Here is a 12,273-nt window from a genome sequence, read left to right as displayed (position 1 = left end):
GGTAAAAGACCACCTAGAACAGAACATTTAAAACCAACCACAAGCAAAGAGAAAGGTTTCTTTTTGGGAGTCAACCTTTGCCGTTGGGTGTTTTCGAGATGTCCGTACAAGTTGCTAGGGGCAGCTGCGGCCACAGCACCACCCTGAGCCCAGCCAGCTGACATTCACCGGGAGCTGGCAGAGACAGCCAGATGAGATCTGGAAACCCCAGAATGCCTGGGGTTGTGGTTTCTCTGATGCCGAAATTATGAATCCTCTATCAGGCCTTTCAAGAAGTTGTCTGGTCCATAACATTGCACATAATACACTCACTATTTTGAACAGTGTGAGGTAAATTATTTTCAGCAGCAGCAGACCTTTTGATCCCAGTGACCACAAAATAAATATTAAATACAATTTTAGTAGTGATTTAAAGGGTCTCCACATTATTCATTCTTGTCAGATCCTGTTTGAGAAAAGGTACTTTTTCCCCTCATTTCCATTGACTCAGTTTTTCTTTGTTCAGACATGTGTGTGTGAGTGTGGGGTGTGGGAGAGTATTGTACATGGCCAGCCCCACACAGTCCTCACCAAAGTTTACAAGACAGTCCTGGAAAAGAAGACTTGACAGGGAGATAGGAGTGTTTCTTGCACCCTCTCCTCCTGCTGTCTGCAGTATAAAATATAGGACAGGTGAAAGCAGTTTCTTCACAATTCCTATGAGCAAGGTTTTCTCTCACAGAAAATCCACAGATGGAATAGTTGCCCTTCAGAATACCGTCAAGCATTCAGCATAACCATCGCTTCCTCTAATGGGTCCCAACTCATTTACTAATAAGGAAATTCAGCTCTTAACAACAAATTTGCCATTTCCCTTTTCTACTGCATCCATAGCCATTTGGGGTAAAATTATAGGTGAATATTCAAACATAGACGCTATGCAACAACAAAAATATTTGTCATGCTCCCAAATATTTGCCCCGTTTCTCCTCAAAGTTAAGGGAGAAAAAATCCAGAAAACTTACTTGTTTGTATTATGTATACCTGGGAAGTTTTTCATGCCGAGTAACAGAACACAACTTGAGCTGCCTTGCTTTCTGCTTCCAGGAATGCCAATCAGAGAACATTCTTTTTCAGACAGCCAAGTTTGGAAGTCAGTTGGTTTCTGGTAGGAGGTAGGGGGAGGGGATGGCAGTGGGAAAAGCACTGTGAGTCCTCCGGCTGATATTCAGTTTCCATGTGTTTCCGTAATAGCCATCAATGAAAGCATCTTTTACCCACGTGGAGACAGGTAAAAAGACAGCTGAGTAAATCAGTATTAGATGTAGCAACGGAAGCTCAGGCAGAGCATGGAGGGGGTTGAAGAGGGTGGAGGGGGTGGAGGGAGGGCTTTTGACAGCCTGCCATTGGTGAGCTTACCAAAGGCATCTGCCAGTGGGACTTCAGTGGAATGTGAAACCAACTCATTTTCAAGTTAAAGATAGACACAGTATACACCAGGATCTAGAAGCTGGATTTTAACCTTGTGTCTCTCCCTAGAATTTCAGAGAGTCCTGTTGTGATCTCTGTTGTAATTAGCCATTCGGTTAAGGTTTATTCTTTATATGAATGTGCTAAGAATTCATATATGTTCTGGATGTACTGGAATTAAAAGGATTTAAGAGATCATGTACATACTCTAGGGTAAGTGCAAAGATGTTGCTTCTCTGGGAAGGTTAATGTTGCATTTTTCTTTTTATTTGTGTGAATGAAAAAGTGATCAGGGAGATTTTCCAGTGTTGTAACTTTGTTACCTTTCTTGAGATATTTGGGGTTTTACATTTTGTGAAGTAGAAAGAAACAAAGTATTTCAGCTTAGTTTTGAAGATGACCTTGCACTACTAACTTCAGTTTGGCTTTACCTTTACTTACTTTTCCCTCTATTAACTCCTTAAACACCCTGCATTTCTTGAATTACAACGTCAGTAGTTAAACATGTCACAACACCGACTAAATGTTATTCCGTCCATGATGCCATTGGTGGTGACTGTATTCTTGTGAGATGGAGTTATTTCCCTTGCTTGGCACTATGGCATTTTTTAATTTAAAAAAGGAAAAAAGAAAACAATAATAAAAGTAGCGGGGGAAGGTGGTAGAAAGTGCATAAGGAGCCGTTGGAAGATATTCTGTTTCTTTTTTTTTTTTTTAAAAAAAGATGAGAAAAATAGGCAATTTTCCATTGAAGAGAACAATTTATTAATAGAAGTTATTTTTTTGGTGTTGCCTCATTAATTCCAAGCAGGTTCTCGTCCTCCAAAAAAGCTGATATTTGCTAAGTGATTCAGAGGCGTTCTGATTCTACAGAGCTTGAGAGTGGAGGAGGGGGAGAGTTGTCTGATTTGCTGCTGCCTTGCTATGTGCTGAGGATTTCAAAACTTTTTTAGTTAAAAGAAAGAATGACAAACCTTAGTCCTCTTCAAGTTTTTGACCATGTATAGGTTTTGTTTCTTGTTTTGTCCAGTGACCTCTCGGCTCTCTTAGAGACAGCTTTTCCAAACTTGCACAGCATTCCTTCTGAATAAATACTGTCCATAATAGTCACAGAGTACATGGTATGAATTGGAAATTCTACTTTATATGGGGAAAATAAATGTGCTGATGTGCTTATTACAGAGCGTGGGGCTGAACAGTTGTTGCACGTAACTGGCCGGGTTTTGTTCTGTCAAGTCAACCAGATTCTAATGAACTAAGTTGGCTGAACTAGGTACGAACAATGAATGATAATATGGATCTTTCACTCAACGTTGATCAGAATAAATAATAATACCACGTTACTCTTCTAAAATGAAAAATGAACATAATGAACATGATACTGATAGAGTCACTTAATTTTACAGTTCTGTTAGATCACGGTTAACCTTCCCTAATATCTATAATTAACCCATTAAGTTGTGAAAGTTGCAGTTAATTTTCACTTCTCTGCAAGTGGATGGCACGTTTGTATATTTTCCCTGGTGACATTGGATGCCTGTCCCCCTTGCTTTACCTGGCTGTGTCCTGAATTGTTGACAAGAGGAGGGAGCCTGGCAGGAATCATAGGTGTCTCCAAGAAATTTGTGAGAGCACGCATCACACACACCAGGACACGCACAAACACTTACATGTAAACTTACCTTTTACTTAACTAATGTATTTCTGATTGAATTATACATACAAATAAAATTATATTAGTATGGGGCTTTGTTTTTGTTTTCAGTGTGTCAAAAGAAAACCAAAAAAGGATACAACGTTTAAAAATTTTTAAATATAAGAATTTTAGACGTTATGCGGCCAGATCGCGTTGACAGGAGAAGGGGCCGATGCATATCTCTCTGCTGCTGTGATGTCCCTGCTGACATCGTCAAGCTTGGATTTTATTTCTTTGAACATAGGGAGTGTAGTTGTTTTATAATATACATCTGCTAATTCTAATATCTCAAGAGTTACCAAGATTTGTTTCTATTATTATTGCTCCTGTCAGTTTTCAGTCTTGTTTTCTTGGATATCTTTGACTATCTGCTGGAAATTATTTTTAAAATTACTTGTAGGGATAAGTTGAGACCTAGTGGTGATGATGGTCTCCTCCAGAGAGAACTTGGGTTTGCTTCTGCCAGGGCCCCTGGATCGGACCAGAATCACCTTAATCAAAGGTGATTAATCAAGGCACCCCTGTGCAAGAAGTAAGGCTACAAATTTGTGTGAGGAACGGTTGATTTGGTGTTCACATCTACCCTGAGGGAAGATATGACCTTTTGAGGTCCCAGGTGAAAGCTGGGTTAGTTTATTAAAGCCCTCACCTGAGGACCGTGGGCTTTGATGTTCCACCGACACCCATAAGGCTGCCCAGCATGAAGCTGGTTTCTCAGACCTTTTGTTCCTGATACTCAGATACCCAAGAGCAAAAGCTTTCAAAAATTAGTGTCTTTATCTGGGTTCTGGTCTTCTCTTGAATGTTCCTGTCTTCACCATCTTATTAGCTCTTTGCTGTTTTTACATTTTAAATGTTTTCGATTACCTCAATGAGAGTGTTGGTCCAAATGATCTCATGACTGTTACCAGAAATGGAAAGTCACACTTCTGCTTTTATAGTCATTTTTTTTAAAGACTCCTCATTCTAGAGAAGGTACCAGGCAGTCTGCTGATATCATTGATAATTCCAGGTCATTTTTCTGATTTGGGGTTTTAGTTGTGGCCTGATATGTTGAGGCTTTTGTGGAGAACTTTGCAAATGCAAATTTCCGATTGGAAGAATTCATATGTTCCAACCTGCTTTGAGCTGTGAACAGTACTTAATGGTCCTTTTATTTGTCCTTAGCTGGCCCCTTTTCTTAGTAATCTCTGTAGTCTCTCAAGCCACCCCTACTGCCATCACTCTCAGCTGTTGACCTTGACTCTTCACGCTATCCCTTGGCCTATATCCAGCATCACCACATTTCACAAATGATCGTAAATAAATTCCTTCCTTTCCCTTCTCTCTGCTCTGTTTCAGGTGCTCATCACCTCCCTTGGATATAGTATGGCTCCCGGTTGTTCTGCCTTTAGGCTCCATCCCCAGCAGCACATCTCCCATGCTGGGACCAATATACCCGTCTTCTAAAAGTCCTAGACATGAATGGATTTCCCCCCCTACTTAAAAATCTCTTGTGGTTCACCATTCCCTTCAAAATGCATTCCTTAGTATGTCTTGGTATGTCAGAAAGCCTCAACCTGTTTCTCTAATATCACCTCTGCTACTTCACTGGTTATCACCAGCACTTTAATCACACATCAATATTCTTGTTGCCTCCAGAATATTCCATACATGAACATACGTCTGTACTAGTCTACCTACTAGTTTGTTGGAGTTTTTTGCCCAGAATGCTCATTGTTTACCTCCTTTGTGGGCAAATCTTACTTCTCCTTCAAGGTTGATCTCATAAGTCACTTTCACTGTCCTGGCAGGCACTGTATCTTACTCATTTTTGTATTCTCAGTTACTGACACATAGAAACCATTCAATACATGTTTAAGGAATGAACAAATGACTATTTCGAGGAAGTTTTCCCTCAACAGTTCCTTTCTTACTTTATTCTTTTTCCTTCTAAACATCATTATTCTTTTGGCCTTAGACTCCTTGTCTAGAACAGTGATCATTCATAGTTCTTGATGTCAAGTAGACTCCATTAAAAGTGTTTGTTTGGTTATTGTTGTTTTGGTAAGGGGATGTTATCTATTTTAATTTTGCCAAATGAGACTGTATACCTTGATAGTGGTGACAAAAGAGATGATAGACGTGTAAGTACGATAAATTAGTTGTATGTTCATAATCAAAAAGAAAGTCATAGAGTTGGAAAACAGACATGTTTCAACAAATCTAGCCCAGAATACCGAATAGCACAAATGGAAAAAGTCATGTGACACAACTAAATTAAAATCATCTCATTGCATACAGCCTGAACCTGAACCATCAGAAAACACTGGGTTATTTTCAGATCACAGTGTGTGCTAGAAGGAAAGAAGTTGCTTGTTTATGTGATATGATATTGTGACCCCAAATCTTAAAGTTGGTTAAAATTTTTCCCTAAAAATTTTAAGGCCTTAAAGTGCAGTATTAATCATTTTGCTATGGTAAGTTAACAAAACTACATTTACTTATTATAAATTGAATGTAGTTGGTAGGACTCAGAGGAAGAGAAAATATAGCTTGTTAATTCTAAGGGTGTTTAACCGATTTCATATTCCTCAGATCATTTATAAATTTTTCACACACTTATTTTATGCCTTTAATATGTCAGCTCCTGAGATTTAGAAAAATAAGAAACTTGGTTTCTATTTTTTCTTATATAGGGCTCTTTAACCTCCACAAAGACAAAAACCCTAATATGGACAGGGTCAAAACTTATCTTAAAATTTGTTTGAGTCTAATCAAATGTTCAAAGTCAATATTTAGATGAGAACCCAGATTTCTCCATCACAAAATATGAAAATATAATATTATTGAACTTTTTTTGCTTCATCAATGAAAGAAATTAAGACTAGATCTTGAAAACTGGCAGATTTTAAATTGTAACCTCCAAGTAGCTGAGCTAATTTGTCTTATTAATTTAATAAATCCCTATCAAGCTCCTACCTTGTGCCTTAACTGTGCTTGTCTTAGACAATGAAATTATTTACTTAGCCGCCTTCACTGGAGACTGACACCAGAGTATGTTGTGTTAAAACAATGGGTGTAGTTTACAAATTGCTTTATATTATTCTCTCATTTATATTCTTAATTTATTTGCACTAATCTCCACTTGTTAAAAAAGTCCCTTTGCCTTTCCTCAACAATTTGTGTTTTTCTCTCAGAAAGCTAAGTTTTAAGAGTTTGGGGATTGCTTTTATTCTTAAAAATCTCATATTTTGCAGATATTTTATTATAGAATATTTTAAAGAGACCTAAACAAATTCTCAAAAAAAAAAAAAAGCTAAATAGAAAATGTATCCTTATCGCATAGGAAACTGTGTTGTATCTTAACATAAAATAAAAGTGCATTTATTTGCAGAAATAAAGCTGGATTCTGCATTCTTGCAAAATATATATGGCATAAGGATGACTCAGAGACACCCTGAGTCATGAAAGCTTCGTAAAGCTCCATGTATTTTAAAGAGAGCAATAGAGTTATTTTTATTACTTTTCCTTTTTAGTCTCATTTTACTTTTGTACCCCCATTCCTATGTAATGTGGTAGCACACAGATTTATGAATACTGAAAAAATGAATTCACTGAATTAATCATAGTTCAAGAATACAGATGCCTTTATTAATTTTATTAAAAGATGTAGGCTAATTTTGAATGAGATTTATCTTCTCATGCATTGAATTTTTAGTCTTAGATGGTTCATTACTACACATTTGTAGAAACATTTACTCATCAAAAGATGTTTTTAACACCTCAGGTGAGTGTAACAATTCTCGTCTAAAATGCATCCAGTGTTTCATACTATTTTGTGGGTAAGAGACATATGTTGTTATTTTCTTTTATATATGATAAAACTAAGATGCACACATATGAGGTGCTCCAGATATACTATACGTGGTTTCCCGAGGTAACACACAACCTCTAAATCTCAGTGGCTTATAAAAACCAAGGTTTCCTTCCCACTCATGAAAATTATTCGTCAGGGGTTGGCTAAAGACCCTACTCCATATTGCTGCTTTTACCAGGAAATGACCCATGTTCCTTATGCTCACATTTCCTTGGCCAAAGCATGCCATGTGGTCACACCTAACTTCAGCTGGGCAAGTAATACAATCCTACCACTTGCCAAAAAAGAGAAAAAACTGGAATATTTATGAAGAGATCCAGTGAATTCCACATGCATGGATGATAGGCAGTCCTAAACCCCCAGTAGACCAAAAGGTCTAAATTTAAACTCTTATATACCAGTGAACAGTTTTTGGTCCATACTTGGTAACACGTAGGCAGCTACCTGCGGTCCGATGCTAACGTCTCTTGTCAGTTTTTATACTTTGAGGCCCACTGAGAGTTTTTTGGGTCTCTAAATCGTCACCGTTTCTGGAGTGTCTGTGGCCTTTCCTGTCACAGCTTCTCTGCTGCTTTGGAGTCCTAGCATTTTACCTGTCCTCACACTTAATCCCTCAGGGAGTTCTGCCTTTGGAGAGTTCTGGGAAGGAAAAAGAGCCTCTGATAGGGCAATTTCTACAGAATGTAGAGAGTCAGTATGCAATGCTAGTACTTTCCCATCTCTAAGAACTGATCATGTGTAGCAGAGAAATGGAGAAAAAGTAATTGAATGTAATTCTAATCCCCAGCACCCACTTTTTCCAGGAGGCAAAAGAAAAAGACTAGGCTGAGGGAAAATGCCACAGAGGAATGGTGATCTGTATTATACATTAGAAATGCATAGTTTTGAATAACATTTGTATCCCTCTGCTACTCTACTTTTTGCTTTGCATTTAGTTTTAAGCATTAACAAGGTAAAACTGGGGAATTCAGAGATGAATGAGGCACCTAAAAGTTGAAAAAATTATTAAGCCAATATTTTAAGTTTTGTTTGGATTTTAATTTATATCAGGCAATCCAATTTATGTTCTCAGGAGTGATGATTCTAGGAGATGCTATATGGAAGAAAAAGAAAAACAGATGAGGATCCTAGGTCAGATGAATTTGGGAAATGCTGTATACCATATTGCTCTCTTGGAGATTTATGTGACCTTTGCATTAAGGGCTTTTAAAGTTTTACACTAAAGAGACATGCTTGATTTTCTTTAACCGAGTGTTTCTCAAGCTAATTTGAATATATGTATATTTATGTGTGTGTGTGTATATGTATATATATACACATGTATATAATTTGAATATATACAAACACATATCAACATTATTTATATATTAATATATCATTTTTAACACATACTTTAATATATTTGGTAAATTCTGGATAAATCACCCCTAGTTCATTGTATTAATAATTACAAATGTGATAGTGTGGTAGCTTATATAATACTTTGAGAACATAAACCTGAGAATTATAAAGACTTTAAAAGACATCCTTACCTTTGGGTACTTTGTATTCTCTTTACAAATGACATTGCTTTTAAACACCAGCAGAAATCAAATCTTAAACTGATGGTGCCTCCAATAATATTTGTTTAACTTTACTCAGGCATATCATTTATGATATAGCCACTTATAAGGAGCCTAGCTGTATTCAGCAGAACCCAGAACTCAAAAGGGATTTGCTTTATCTTACCCATGTTATTCAAAACTCTAAAACTGTTATTCCATTCTAGAATATGTTCATACATTTATAATTTATTAGACTCGGTTATCTTTTCTTTATGAAGACCGTGTGGAAAGGAAACTTCAACTTCAACGTCTGTTTCTTGACTTTTTTTTTTTGTTCACCTCCTTTAAATTCAAAATGTTTAAACCTTAAAAAGGAAAAAGAAACTGTTGCGTTTCAAAAGATGCTCTACTAAATTTATTATCTATGGGAATTTTTCTGTGCAAGAATAAGGGTAGTAGACTAACAAGAGCAAAATGTCCATCTTTTGCTTTAGAATGTTTGTTATATTCAGTTAAGTGCTGTGACCACTTAAAATGAACCGATGGTTCCGTGAACTTTTATACCGCCAGCAGCTCTATTCAAAGAAAATCCTAGATATTTGGTTCACTTACAAGTATCAGGGTGTTTAGGTGTGACACGTAGCCTGTGTCCTTTTATCACCTTGTCCACCCTGGTAATGTTATTCTGCTTTTCATTTATTTGCATCTCCTCCCTCGATTTTAAGAGTATGAGATAAATCAATACATTTTTCAGAAAGAAAATTATTATACCTTCTTTCTGTTCCATAAAAAGAGAAATCATTCAATCAAAAGTGTAGACAGCATAAATTCTTAGCAAACGTTTTTCCTCTGACTGATTTTTGTTTATATTTTTCCTTGGGGTTATAATAAGATTCAAAAACTGTAATGATGTCAGCAACACCTCTAAAATTCCACTGAAAGAGAAGCTGAAGATTTTTTCTCAGCACTGCAGGGCTGCTCCTTTGGAACTCTATGAGTAACCACACAACAGAACCTTACCTTTACCTCATTTGCCAAATTATGAAGTCAATTATATCTGCATTCTGAACTTGCTTAGCACCCAAACATTTATAATGCTGTAAATATGCTGTGTAACCATTTGCCATACACCAGAACATAAATCTAAGTTACTTAGATTTACAGTATTGTAATCTCTCCTTAAAAATGACATGAGGGAAGTGTTTAACGTAATGAGGCAGAGGATCCTGGTGTGTAAGTTACATTGTATTTTTCATTGCACAAGGGTAAATTATTGCTTCAGTCTCCTATATGGTACCCCAGTGGCCTCAAATACACAATGTAGCTTCCAGAAATGCCTGCTTTTGTCTTAGGCAATAACTTACTCCACTAGAGTGTGCTGAGAATTACCCATAACATTTCTTGCAGTAGGCTGAATTTCTTGAAAGTCATTCACAGATACTAACTGAATTTGACTTTAAAATTTTTTTTAACATAGCGACATTGACTGACATGGTAAGTCTGCATACATTAATATACAAAAGGGAAAACGAGCATTTACTTTCTGTCTAAAACTAGAAAACAAGCAAAAAAATTCTGAGTAAGAGATGAAATTATAGGACATAAAATTTTTTCTTAGCATTTTAACCCTGATGTTGCTAACTTTTTAAATAAATAAGCACAGGCCTTTGAAGGGTGGTCCATAAAGATTTACGACTATAATAATTAAATACGTAGTTACATATTTGCAAAAAAAAATTCCTAATCCTGTATGGAACACCAAATTTATGAATCTAAATGTAGGGGGAGTTTTTTTGGTTTTGGTTTTGGTGTTTTTTGCGGTACGCTGGCCTCCCACTGTTGTGGCCTCTCCCGTTGCGGAGCACAGGCTCCGGACGCACAGGCTCAGCGGCCATGGCTCACGGGCCCAGCAGCTCCGCGGCATGTGGGATCCTCCCGGACCGGGGCACGAACCCGTGTCCCCTGCATGGGCAGGCGGACTCCCGACCACTGCGCCACCAGGGAAGCCCTGGGGGGAGTTTTTTAAACAGGCTTTACTTTCTGATAAAATAATATAGGAATTTAATTAAAACGAACCCCAAACTCCCCTCACCAGTCAGTGCTGCAGCATTTGGGTAAATGTTAGAGCTTGTCAATTTTCAAGGCAGAGACGTTATTCCAGGCTTTCTGCCAAACCATTACTGGTAATCAAGAGACGAAGCACGTGAAAGTACTGTGCCTGGCTTAGTTAGATATGCATTTGCTAAAAGAGAAGCCAACACATTTCTCATGCAAGCCATCAGAATTACAATTGAGGAATACATACACACACACACACACACACACACACACGCATGCACGCATACAATGCTTTTATAAGTCTAGGAATATACACATTAAAATAACACTCTGTGCTTAAGGGGAAAACAGTAGCAGACATAGCTCATGTTGACTGGATCCTTTCTTTATCGATAGAGTGGTTTTAATACCCAGCCACATTTCTCTCAATGGCTGCAATGGGAGGAATTAAATTACTCATATCTGGACAAGATTTGGGATTGTACCACGTGCTTAAATTCTAGCAGCTATTTAAAATCTCTCATTGATAAATGGGTGGTTTAGGCTGCTATTTTCTGGTGGTGGTTTTTTTTTTATTTAAATGATTTGGATAAACATCTGTTTCCCCATAGTGCTAAAAAACAATTTATGTGATATAATAGTGATGTCAGAAAGTAATCAAAGCAAGCATTTTTATGAAAGGAAGACTGAAATGTTTTAAGTTCTTTGGAGGGAGGAATATTGGGTAAATAACTGAGTATTTGCATATATTATTTTGACCACTGGAGGGCTCTCAGATATTTTTACTTTAATTCTTTAGAAATCAATTTGACATAGCTGTAACTTCCGTAAAACAAATTTAAATCTTGGCACTATAAGGTCTATATAGTCACCTAGCTCTTAAGATGGTACATGTTCTCAAAATACAACATAAAAGAGCAATCAGATTTAATTTACTGTGTTCTTTCACTGTTTCACAACAAAATTTCACAACAAATTTACTCTCCCCAAAAGTAAACAAAGCCAAATAAAACAATAAATGCATACTCTCAAGGCAGATGACCTGGAGCCAGAGTTAGAAATGGTCTGCCATGTATATCAAGTTCTTTGAATTCTCATGCATTTGCATTTACTCAATAATAAATCTTTGTTTCATTATCATAAAAGTATTTTTCTCCAAATTTCCAGGAAGATGCACCATGTTTATCCAATAACTTCTCATCCTCCCAAGTTGCTGCTGGTATCCTTTAGAATTTCCTTTGATTACAAATCTCTTTTGCTCAAGAAGCATAGGTGTAGGTAGTAAGAATGGCAAGAAATGCAATTTGAATATATCAATCACCCTAGACAGTGATTTTAAAGAAGATAAGAATGGAGGCAGACGAGAGAGGGAATATTGCAACAGTCTATTCATAAAACATTAGAAGATTTAACTGATTCCATAATGCCAAGGTTAGATGGACCACAAGAGTGGAGGTTCCCAAATGTTTTGTAGTTTAATTCTTTAGAAATCTATTTGATATAGCTGAATATTCTCAAAATGGACATTCTATGCAGAGCACATGCAAAAAAGAGACTACACTTCATAGTTTTCTCATAGTTTTAGCCCTTCTGCAATACTGTGAATACCCACTAGGAGAGATGGGGGAAATGTTTGGCACTGCCACCAGCACAGAGGTGTTCGTCCT

General features: G+C 37.0%; 1 protein-coding gene across 7 annotated transcripts in view; it reads left to right on the top strand.

Moving 5' to 3' along the window:
* The first annotated feature begins 1,444 nt into the window (after positions 1-1,444).
* The window catches only part of DTNA (dystrobrevin alpha), a 297,328-nt gene continuing 286,499 nt past the window's right edge, over positions 1,445-12,273 (top strand). For 2 of the 7 annotated variants that reach the window (XM_032603037.1, XM_032603035.1), the window contains exon 1: positions 1,446-1,662. The gene's annotated coding sequence lies outside the window, so the exon portion shown is untranslated. Of the gene's footprint in view, positions 1,663-12,273 lie in introns of all 7 variants that reach the window. The other 5 variants (XM_032603036.1, XM_032603042.1, XM_032603034.1 and 2 more) reach the window with 3 other exon arrangements.

Source organism: Phocoena sinus, chromosome 14 (assembly GCF_008692025.1).
Source record: "Phocoena sinus isolate mPhoSin1 chromosome 14, mPhoSin1.pri, whole genome shotgun sequence".
Taxonomy (NCBI): Eukaryota; Metazoa; Chordata; class Mammalia; order Artiodactyla; family Phocoenidae; genus Phocoena; species Phocoena sinus.
This window is presented reverse-complemented; position numbering and strand designations above follow the sequence as displayed.